At 40.1% G+C, this 12952-nt stretch overlaps 1 protein-coding gene across 6 annotated transcripts in view; it reads left to right on the top strand.

Annotated features, from left to right (window-relative positions):
• Positions 1–12952, top strand: part of LOC307030345 (melanophilin-like) — a 138074-nt gene that overhangs the window by 84620 nt on the left and 40502 nt on the right. The window lies entirely within an intron of this gene.

Below are 12952 nucleotides of genomic sequence, written 5' to 3'. Positions count from 1 at the left end.
CACGACCTTGTAAGTGTCCATCTGATAGTTTAGAGAGGTCTCATGCTTTCATACATTTGAATACAGATTTAAGAAATATCAGTTTTTGAGCATGTAATAAGTATGTTTTGTCTTGACTATATCACAACTATATTATAATAAAATAATATAGTATTTATAGTATTGAATTGATAATGATTATTATTATTAGTAGAAGTAGTTTATTTGCATTCATTATATTTTAATCTTTTTGAGGCTAGTGTTTGGCAGGAAATGCAGACATATTCACCTGTAAACGCATACTGAGCGACATACATGCACATTTACCATTTACCTCACTGTATAAAAAAGTAACTTTCTTGATAATAATAATAATAAACAGGAATTGTATTTGCAAAGTACTTTGTTTCCAAAAAATATTGTTTCACTCCTGTCGGTTGGGGGGGAGGGCCTCATCTCACAATGTCGCTTGGGGCCCCAAGTTGGCCAGGGACGGCCCTGTTCATGGACCATATTATAAATGTACCTCTCCTATAGAGCTGCTCCTGTTTCAGCTAATGAACCTCGGCCAGAGGCCTGTACTACCAAGCTGGTTCAATATAACCTGGATATGTTTGAGTTAGCCGGTTGGCCTAATCCAAAACATACGCGCTCTAGCTAAGCGGTCCTACAACGCTGGTTATCCAACACACTCTCACTCCATAATCGTCCAGGAGCGACGTTTGGTCAGGGTCCCGTGGCGTGCAGTTGTGATGCTCCGAGGCTCCTTCAGCTTCATAAAGGGACGCAAATAGCTTTCAACTGATTGCAATGTATTCCCATCTGCGGCGGGATTTGACGCTCATGGAAGCACGGCATTCGTTTGTGTCGGCTGCCCTTAAAGGCAATGTGAGCGTCCATTCCCTTTGGATAATGGAGAATTGTACACCCGGAAGTAAGTATTCCCCTTACTGTCGATTTATTTTACAGTGATATCTGCACTACTCATCGACTAAAAAACACCAGATTATCCTTGTTAATTACACAACATTGATTGGTTTAAATTGTGTGCAATGCTTTTGTATTTTTCCCCTTCGATTCGGAGAAACAAATATTTTTTCGGAGTAAAGGTTGGCAGAAGACACTACACTACCCAGAAACCCCAGCTATCGTTTAGGACTACACCTTGTGCTCTGTTTGACAAACCCCGTTTTTTTCACCATTCATTCCAATGGCTGGCGTCTATGTCAGGTGATCTTCAAATTTCTCTCTGCAGAAAAAAAAAACATGGCCGAACTTCGTTTTATTCTCGGTGGAAAATGCCTATTTTAAAGTTAGTTTGGCCATTAAAATGCGTTTTGATGTCATTTGATGCGAGAAATATGAGTTGTTATTTCAGAATATTTGTGCAGTGGATGTATATGATCTTTAGTTTGCTAGTTATTACGAAGATTACTTCAGGAAATTGCGTCCATAGAACGTTTTCATTGTTACCAAGGTGGTTGCTAGGGATGCTGCTATCAATATTATTTCTGTTATGTTGTGTAACTGTTTAATGGTGTTATCTTTATTGCTACCCCCTTCCCCGTCAATATATGGGGTTGGTCCACAGCGCAAACGTATTAGTTTAACAAAATCCGCATATAAAGATACGTTATTTTCCCCTGTGCAATTCCAGTCTCACATCTCACATCACATCGTCATTAACAAATAGACCGAAAACATTTTAAAAAATATATATACTTTATTCCGAGTGTGCTTGTTTTTCTCTTTGAAAGTCATCACATAACGGCATTGTAATACACGGTTCGGCTGCATTAAATATTACATATCTGCCGTAGTTCTCTATTTATAGAGCCCTGATGAAAAGACTTCTAGACAAACATGAGGAACTGCCGCCAACACTGAAAACGTGACCTGGATCATAAATATATCAGCAATTAAACAAAATCTTACATTTCTTTTCACACAATACGTCTCTTTGCAGGATCAACACTAATTCTGCTGACTTTTATATTTGATCCAATTGGTAGATAGGCTGTATTTACACCATAAAGGTGCACAGCTGATAGAAAGGGACACCTGGTGGTTAAAGCATGTTATTGAATTTCATTATTTTTATTATTAGATATTAATAGGATCCCTATAAAGTATATTCTTTACTCGTTATTCTCTACTAATAGTTAATTAAAGACTGTATATAATGACTATTTTGCACATCCCTTTCAAGATTTCAAGATTTTCTAAGGTTTATTGACATATCATATTCACAAAACGGTGTAGTTATGCAATGAATGAAAAACTTGGGTCGCAGGTTCCTCAATAGTGCATTACAAGACATCTATCAATATTTGTACATACCTCCAGCAATGTTAACTATGTTGAAGCACTTATTTTAACTGATATTATACATATGTATTATACTCTTAGGATATATATAGATATTTCATCTCCGGCCTTGTCAGGTATTGAACAATAAATAAATAAAGAACACAGAATTATTAAATATAAAACACAGAATTTGTGTGATTATACTAAATGATTTACAAATAAACACCACTGCATATTTACAAGTTACAACTGTTACACATGCTGATGTAACGCAAATGTTTCCAACTTGGGATCAATAAAGTATATCTTATCTTAAGATGATCGATGGCTACTGCAATATTAGCAAAATGTGCCTCTGAACCTTGACAAGTGCATGTTTTAGGCTTATCAATTAATGTAATGTTATCAATTAACAACAGGAGGGGCTACAAACATAAGACCAGCTCTTAAATAAAGCTCTTCTGACCTAAGCTGGCATGTGGGTATATATATTAATGCTGCCCATTATGGGCACAAGCAATTTTCACCCATTTATTAATTATATGTTTTAAATTTGAGTGTTTCCTATCCCCTAAACCTCCAGGGATGTACACAGTATACTGGCAACTTCTTATTATGGGAAATACGAAAACGTCTTTTAAAACTACAACTCCCAGTAGAGACATGCCATAGATAGAGAACATGTTGCGAAACACAAAATCGATAGCAGCGTCCCTAGCAACAAGTAACAAGTAGTTAATAATAATAAAATACATTAAGAAAAAGGTATTTTAAACAGTCATTAAAAAGCAACACAATCTACCTGCATTGCATTACTCTAAACGTGTAATAACGTGCTTTAACCAGTAGGTGGTTTGGGTTAAAAAGCTGTCAAGTTTACAGTGTTAACAAAATAAAATATACTGCTGTTTCTGGTTTAGTTTACGACGGATATATTTAGTTATTGTTTTGATATTTGTAACACAAAAGCAATGGAAAAAAACCACAGCAACACAGAAAAGATGGTCTTAACATGACTCAGCGGTCTAGTAGTTAATACAAAACAATAATATCAAAACAAAATATTAATACTAACTTTATTGTTAAATTCAAACTGAATGGTAAAAGAATAGTTTCCGGTCTATTCTGAGCCCAATCTCTGTAGATAAATACAAATAAAGAACTACGACAGATGTGTAATATATTTAATGCAACCAAAATATTTATTACAATGCATTCATGTGATGACTTTCAAAGAGTAAAGCAAGCACTGCTGAATAAAGTATGATTTTATCTTTTACGAAACTTTTTTTTCATATGGAATGCAGTTGGAGGTCAACCAATCACAGAGCTTGAGAACTAATCACGGGGTTTGTCAAAGAGAGCACATGGTGTAGTCCTAAACGACAGCTGGGGATTCTGGGTATTGTAGTGGCTTCTGCCATCCTTTACTCCGAAAAAATATTTGTTTCTCCGAATCGAAGGGGAAAAATACAAAAGCATTGCACACAATTTAAACCAATCAATGTTGTGTAATTAACAAGGATAATCTGGTGTTTTTTAGTCGATGAGTAGTGCAGATATCACTGTAAAATCAATCGACAGTAAGGGGAATACTTACTTCCGGGTGTACAATTCTCCGTTATCCAATGGGAATGGACGCTCACATTGCCTTTAAGGGCAGCCGACACAAACGAATGCCGTGCTTCCATGAGCGTCAAATCCCGCCGCAGATGGGAATACATTGCAATCAGTTGAAAGCTATTTGCGTCCCTTTATGAAGCTGAAGGAGCCTAGGAGCGTCAAAACTGCACGCCACGGGACCCTGACCAAACGTCGCTCCCGGACGATTATGGAGTGAGAGTGTGTTGGGTTATCAAGTTGATCGCTCAAGCCAGCCGTGTCCTATCTAGTTAGGTGCGCGTTCACATAAAATGGGTGGTATCTGGAGCATTCGACCAATCACAAACATGGAGAAGCGTACTGACAGCGCAGCGTCATACTTCCTGAATGAAAAGTCAACTATAATATTAGACAAATATGAAGAAGTTAAACTTTAAACATCCATGACTTAAACACTTTATCCAGGATAAAAGCCACATAGCTGCACCTGCAAGGTGAATACAGCTGGTAAAAGAAAAAGTGTTTGAATGCGTACATTAACAGGTTTATGATATCACTGCCCCATCTAAGACACGAGTGGATCTGACTTTAATTACATTTGACTCGAGTGTTTCGTCAACTTAATGAGTTGCTTAAAATAATACTTCTGCATACAGTATGTGACACTGAGTGTTGCACGACCAGATAGGCTACGGCTCAAGAAGCTGACTCAGATAAGGAAATATATGATACATTATGATTTGATATGAATGATAATGGGACACATCGACGTCTGCACTCACAGTGCGACGGACTGTAGGCTACGTAATGTTACTTTGATCCGGTTACTTATGTTGTGGCAAATATTTTATTAAGCTTTCTTAACATAATAGTATAATAATAGTAGCCTATAATAGTCAGATTGCTCCTCTGAAGATGGGAGGTGATATTCTATTCATGTTCACGTTCACACAGTCGGTGATTTTGGCCGGCCGTCTTTCCTGCAACGGAAGTTTAAACTGTATTTCCTCCGGACACTGAGCTCTGATTGGTCAGCAGGCAGTGCTTTCACTGAGTTGATCTCTTATCCTGAACCTATCCTGCTCCGGAGCAGGCTAGCCTCTCAGCATAAGTTATCTAGCCCGCTAAAAAGTGAACCAGCTTCGTAGGACCCAAAATCCCTGAAGTTAGCTTGCTAAACGAAAATCCAGGGGCCTATACTACAAATCTAGTTCAACATATCCTGGATATGTTTGCCTAATCCAAAACAAACCCGCTCTCGCTAAACTTTCCTACGACGCTGGTTATCAACTCGATCGCCTGAATGAAAAGTCAACTATAATATTAGTCAAATATGAAGAAGTTAAACTTTAAACATTCATCCAACACTTTATCCAGGATAACAGCCACATACTGTACACCATACAACTTAATGTGTTGCTTAAAATAATACTTCTGCATTCGGTATGTGACACAGTGAGTGTTGCACGGCCAGATACGGCTCAGCTGACTCAGATAAGGAAATATATGATACATTATCATGTGATATGAATGATAACATCTACGTCTGCACTCATAGTGCCGCGGACTGTAGGCTACGTAATCTTACTTTGATCCGGTTACTTATGTTGTGGCTGATATTTAAGTAGCCTAAGCTTTCTTAACGCTAATGTTATAATAGTCAGATTGCTCTGAAGATGGGAGGTAATATTCTATTCATTTTCACGTTCACACAGTCGGTGATTTGAACTGCAACGGCAGTTTAAACTGTATTTCCTTTATCCTGTAATATGACTTGATCGCTTTAAACTCTGCACACTGTTGTTATCAGCTGTTCCACCATGGTTTTACCTCAACCTGTAATAGATTTATCCTTATTGAAACGGTTACATTCAATGAAAAATAAAGTCAATGTTCAGAACACTGTTCTACATGAACAATATGGGCAGTTTATACATTAAATAAATCAACAGTATAGTGGTGATATGCTCCAAGTGGAAGCGATTCGCCATTAAAGCAAAGAAGAAGAAGAAGAACTCCGCACAGTTGATCTCTTATCTTGGAACCTATCCTGCTCCGGCGCAGGCTAGCCGTTCAGAGTAAGTTATCTAGCCGGCTAAGAAGTGAACCAGCTTCGTAGGACCGGAAATCCCTGAAGTTAGCTTGCTAAACGAAAATCTTGATTCGTAGTATAGGCCTCAGGTTAGCTGCACAGCATAAGTTACCATGGAGATCTAGCCCGCTAAAAAGAGAACCAGCGTCGTAGGACCGGAAATCCTGAGTTTTCCCTGAAGTTAGCCCGTTAAGCGAAAATCCTGCTTCGTAGTACAGGCTTCTGAAAGCATGGCAACACAGCCGGTCTAGTCAACAGTCTGTCATATGCAGTTTTTTGTGATGACAGTGGCTTTTACCAATTTGAAAATTATAGTAACTGTTGTAAAAACTAAAAACAAGACAAAGAAAATCAGACTTCTCCTTTTAGCCAATGACTCAGGCTCACCCCTCCCTACACGCAGATTAGGCAGACTGCGTGGGGCCTCACCTTGCGGAGGGAGCCTCATCTTGCAGAGGGGGCCTCGTCATATGCGCAAATGCGGCGCAATTAATCTTATGCGCAAATGCGGCGCTACAATGCAGGCCACAGTTTCCCCGCTGCGAGGCTCCGGCGCTGAGACCGGACCCGGAGGGGCCTCTTCACACAATTTTGCGTGGGGCCACAACTTGGCCAGGAGGCAGCCCTGCAATGACCTATAATTGTATCAGCTTTAAACCTGCTTTCTCTTCAATGGTCATTAGAGGGCCACTCTAAGGACACAAAATACATTAAAGGTAGGGTAGGTAATTTTGGAGAAACCAACTCGAGTGCGCTAGAATTTGAAAATACACAACCGGAAAAAATCTGCCTCTTCCTTCAGACTTCCTTACAGAGCCCCCCCTCCAACACACACGAATGCGCACATGACCAATGAGGGCACGAGATAAGTTTGTGCACAGATGGAAGGCTGACAGGCAGGTAGGCCATCCAGTTATTTTATCCGGGTCGGCTAAAATGATTGGTCGTGCTTTTTACAGCGCTACAGCTTCCACAGATGAAATGTTTTAATGTATTTATTGTCAAAGCATTTAATATATTCATTGCTATCGGGATGTTAAGGGCATTCCATGGAATATAACAAAAAGTGTTTCTGAAATAAATTACATACCCCACCTTTAAGTTTAGAATTTAGATTCTAAATTATGGTAGATAAAAAAGCCGGGTATTCACAGTGTGTACAAATTGTAACATTTTGATCGCATTAGATACTTTGTTCAGCGTTTGGTTGTTCTTTGCTTCACACTTCAAAACTTTTGCCCACAAACGCATGTGTGACATCAAGATGATTACCTTCACCTCCTTTACCCATAAACTGAAATGATCACTCTTGATAGCAGATTTTATAAATCTGTAGCTAGCTAGCTAAGTAACGCTAACCCTGAGGTTATATTAATTAGTAATACCTCTCAGCTCATATTTAAATGTCTAAAAAATAATTCCAAAAAAATCCTATATGATAGGCACATGGTGATACGTGCTATGTTTTAACCCTCATGCCCTCTTCGAATTGTCATCCTTTCGACACCTTTGTGGCAAAAATGTACCCGCCCCAAAAAACTGCTATTAAAGGTGGGGTAGGTAAGTTTGAGAAACCGGCTCGAGATACACTTTTTGTGATATTCCATGGAATGCTCTCAAAATCAATGAATATCTTAATATCTTAAGTGCTTTGACAAAAAATACATAAAAAATGTCATCTGTGGAAGCTGTAGTACTGTAAAAAGCACGAGCAATCATCTGAGCCGGCACGGCTAAAATAACTGGATGGCCTACCTGCCTGTCAGCCTTCCATCTGTGCACAAACTTATCTCGTGCCCTCATTGGTCATGTGCGCATTTGTGTGTGTTGGAGGAGGGGCTCTGTAAGGAAGTGGCAGATTTTTTCCGGTTGTTTATTTTGAAATTCTAGCGCACTCGAGCTGGGGGGTATACTACGAAGCTGGTTCAACCTGACCTGGATATGTTTGAGTTAGCCTGTTGGCCTAATCCAAAACATACGCGCTCTCGCTAAACTGTCCTACGACGCGGGTTATCAATTGGATCGCTCAAGCCAGCCGTGCCGTATCTAGTTAGGTGCGCGTTCACATGAAAGGGGTGGTATTTGGAGCATTCGACCAATCACAAACATGGAGAAGCGTACTGACAGCCCAGCGTCATACTTCCTGAATGAAAAGTCAACTATAATATTAGACATGAAGAAGTTAAACTTTAAACATCCATGACTTAAACACTTTATCCCAGGATAAAAGCCACATAGTTGCACCTGCAAGGTGAATACAGCTGATAAAAGAAAAAGTGTTTGAATGCGTACAGTAACAGGTTTATGATATTGCCCCTTCTAAGACACGATCTGACTTTAATTACATTTGTCTCCAGTGTTTCGTCAACTTAATGTGTTGCTTAAAATAATACTTCTGCATACAGTGTGTGACACTGTGAGTGTTGCACGGCCAGATACGGATCAGCTGACTCAGATAAGGAAATATATGATACATTATTATTACGTTCCCTTCTGAGCTAGGGGAATCAAAGGGAAGCAACACAACCAGATTGCTATTGGTATAATTATAAGTGGTTTTAATGCACAACAGGTGAACAAAATGGCAGGCAAACAGCCTGAAACAAACAAAAGAGCCAAAAACACTGGTTTAAATAACAAACAAATAGAGGCCACAAAGGCGCAAGTTTAAATGGGCAACCAAACTAAGGGAGGACTCTAAAAGGTGAGTCTAAAGACATACAGGGAAAATAAATACTAATATACTAAATAAAGAACGAAACAAAACCTCACTTTAAAAGTGGTAAAACTAACGCAAAGAATCTATACAAAAACACAGCTAAACTAAAGGCAACCGTCACAGAATCCTAAACTACTCTAAACACTAACTAAGCTACTCTACACTCTAACTAACCTACTCTAGACACTACTAATCACACAAGTTTAACCCCAGTACAAAGAGCATGTAGCGAGAGGCATCTGTCCACATACAGAGCCTCCAGAATGATGATTGTCCCCAAGCTTTGCAGTCATCTCCAACAGGTGTGCGCCGGCTGTGCGCTGCGATTGGAGTGCGTCGGGCCCGGTGTGCTCCAATCGCAATCTTCAGGGGCGGACCAGGAGATGGCAGCCAATGCCGGGAGGGCAACCGCACAGCTCATTTACATAGAACACACACAGCTGAAAACACTCAGACGACCAGGAAGGCAGCAGCCGTAACAATTATGATGTAATATGCCACGGACTGTACTTAATGTTACTTTGATCTGGTTACTTATGTTGTGGCAGATATTTAAGTAAGCTTTCTTAACGCTAATGTTATAATAGTCAGATTGCTCTGAAGATGGAAGGTGATATTCTATTAATGTTCACGTTCACACAGTCGGTGATTTTTGCCGGCCGTCTTTCCTGCAACGGCAGCTTTTCTGTATTTCCTTTCTCCTGTAATATGACGTGATCGCTTTAAACTCCGCACACTGAGCTCTGATTGGTCAGCAGGCAGTGCTTTCACTGAGTTGAGCTCTTAGCCTGCAACCTAACCTGCTCCGGGGCAGGTTAGCCGGACAGCATAAGTTACCATGGAGATCTAGCCTGCTAAAAAGAGAACCAGCTTTGTAGGACCGGAAACCCAGAGTTTTCCCTGAAGTTAGCCGGCTAAGCGAAAATCCTGCTTCGTAGTATACCCACCTGGTTTCTCCAAAATTACCTACCCTACCTTTAAATCATCATACATCAATATTTCTTTCTACTTTTTTTTCATGAATCACTTAAACAACTTCTAACGTGCTCAAAACTACCAAACATTTGAAAAGAATATCTTGATTTTAACCCTTTAAATGCCTGTCTCATTATTTGAATTATCTAATTATTTATTACAAAAAAGTCTTGGATATGTCAAAAGATTAGCAACAAAATTGATTTGACTGCATTATTATTGTTTATGCATTATCAGATACTTCCTCTGAGGCCTGTACTACGAATCCAGTTCAACATACCCTGGATATGTTTGAGTTAGCAGGCTTACCTAATCCAAACCAAACGCGCTCTCGCTAAGTGGTCCTGCGACGCTCGTTATCAACTCGGTAACTCAAGCCAGGGTTTCTCTGTCCGACTCAGTGCGCGTTCACATGAAAGGGGCGGGGCTAGCAACATTTGACCAATCACAAACATGGAGAAGCGTACTGACAGCGCAGCGTCGTACTTCCTGAATGAAAAGTAGAGTATAATATTAGACATATGAAGAAGTTCAACTTTAAACATCCACGACTTAAACAACCTGCAAGGTGAATACAACTGGTAAAAGAAAAAGTGTTTGAATTCGTACATTAACAGGTTTATGATATGCCCCGTCTAAGACACGAGTGGATCTGACTTTAATTACATTTGACTCATATGTTTCGTCAACTTAATGTGTTGCTTAGGGGGGTGCATCGCCGGAGCTGTATTAGATTATTATTATTAACATGCTTAATGTAGTTGTAAGTGCACTGTCTTGATGGAGCATATGTGTGGGCTGGACCTGTATTTTACAGGAAAGGAGTGAGCAGAGGGTTGAGTTGTCGATTCTTGTTCTGTTTTCTGCGACTATTTTCCTCCCCCTCCCGATTTTCGCGGGAGACTCCCGATTTCATTGCCCTCTCCCGGTTTCCTCCCGGGGTCATATTTCTCCCGCATTTCTCCCGATTTCTGACTAAATCAGATTTACTCAGGACTGTTTCCAATCAGACTTTAATACAGCTATACCATTGTTTGGTTTCCATGGTTGCGTGTCTCTTTAGTAGCGCGCGCAACTCAAAGTCTGAGAGGGTGAGGAGGTCAGTCACAGAAAACAGAACAAGAATCGACAACTCCACCCTCTGCTCATTCCAGGTCCAGCCCACGCATATGCTCCATCAAGGATGGTGCTCCAGGCAATGCACTTACAACTACAATAAGCATGTTAATGTTAATCTAATACACCCCCCCAGGGCCGTATCCAGGATTTCCTAAATACCGAGGTCCAAATATGTTAGGGGGGTTCGGGGGACACCCCCCGAGATTTTTCGGATTTTCATGATCTAGTTAGGTGCTTTTTAAGTCCTGTGGGGGGTCACAAATTGGATAATATATTGATTTCAAACCAGTGAGCTGCAGCATCAATTATTTTTGAAAGTGTAATGCATAAGAATCAGTTGATTGTTACTATTAATGATTAGGACATGCAGAAGAGGCTAAAATGATCACAACACATTGTCAACATTCCTTTTCCACGTCTCTCTCCTTTCCATAACCTGCAGCCTCTCTTCCATCTTCTTTCTGTCTATCTCTTCTTCCTGTTCATTACTCTCTCTGTCCTCTACTCTTTCTCTTTGTTCAATCTCTCCCTCATTGTTCACTTTTTGCTCCTCCTCACTTGTCGCTCCTGCCAGTGAATCAAAAGCAATTCAGCAATTTAGTTCATTTCACTTGTTTGTTTGCATTATTTTTGTCATTTAAATCTGTTTTGTTTGATCATCAAAAGAGAACAAAGATGTAAGCAAATTGTGTTTTATACAATTGTATGTTATTATGACATCATAACTGCAATAGATGTAGGCCTCTGTTGTTTTACAATTATGCCTATTGTAAATTAAGACTATTGTTATATATATATATATATATATATATATATATATATATATATATATATATATATATATATATATAAAGATAGATAGATAGATAGATGGGGTTATTAAGCCTACATTATTTTGTGTGACTGTACCTGCAGTTCCTCCCTGACTTCCATCACTTTCTCTCTCTCTCTTTTTCTCTCTGCCTGTCCTGTCTCTTCCTTACCAAAGCTGAGCTTCGACTGACGTAGTCTTTTCATTATATCTGAGTCAGTGTAAAAAGAAAACAATACAATGTTATATCTCCATTGTTTTACTCAAATTGAAATTAAAGAAAACAATTATAACGTTTGTTAAAAGATAATCCTTCTGACATTGGATGAATGTAATTCACTTTAGCTCTCTAGCTAGTTTATTCACGCAATTTAAACCAAAGTATAGCTGCAAATTGCAATATAAGTTAGTGTGCATGTTGTCGGACGTCCACTGACTAACGTAGAGCGTTCACACAGGATCTGCTGGTCATATGATGTCCTGATGAACAGAAACACAAGCAGCCCACTGGACTCAGATCTCTAGATACTTCAACACTCCTTTGCTGCTCTGGTACAAGTCCGGGCTGCTCGCCTGCGGTGGTTTGTTGTTGATACATGTCGTCTTCTTCTGTTTGCTTTAATCGAGGCTACGCAGTTATGCAGCGCCCCCATCGGCAGTAAATGGAAGTACTACAAAGAACCCCATTCAGTGCAATTATTTCACAAGTTTTGTATACAAAGCTCGAAAAATATTACCGAGGTTCGGACCTTGGTGACCTCAATGGTAGATACGGCCATGCACCCCCCCCCCCCCCCCCCCCCCCCCCCCCCCGCGGTGGTTTTGGAAATGCTCCCGATTTCTGAGGTCTCAAGGTTGACAAGTATGCCTCTCAGACTTTGAGTTGCGCGCGCTACTAAAAAGACTATTATGCAGTGATGCAAATTAGTCGCTTTTCGGCGCCTCCCGCTTTTTTAACGCTGCTTTGGGTGACTTGTGTAATTCGTGGAGAACCGAAGAGTTTTCGTTTTGGGGTGGGGGGGGGCGGGTCTGTCAATTTGTCAGTCCGTCCGTTAGTCCGTCTGACTGACGGACAACGTCTCACTTCAAAAAAGAAGAAGAAATCTAGATCGCAAAATAATTAAACAAGCGAGTGCCTCTTTTTTCCTGGCCAAGGACAGGTTCCTTGAACACAACACGTGACGTGTCTTCACGTGGTTATGTCTCGTCTGAAAGGAGTGTGCTGACGGAGTGCAACGGAACGCCGCTCCAGCTCTTCAAATATTGCAGTACCCATAAGAAGCCGTACACATGCCGCAGTGTTTGCTAGGCTGTGCACAGTGGCGATCTGTTATTAGCATCTGGT

Source organism: Notothenia rossii, assembly GCF_949606895.1.
Source record: "Notothenia rossii genome assembly, chromosome: 2".
Classification (NCBI taxonomy): Eukaryota; Metazoa; Chordata; class Actinopteri; order Perciformes; family Nototheniidae; genus Notothenia; species Notothenia rossii.
This window is presented reverse-complemented; position numbering and strand designations above follow the sequence as displayed.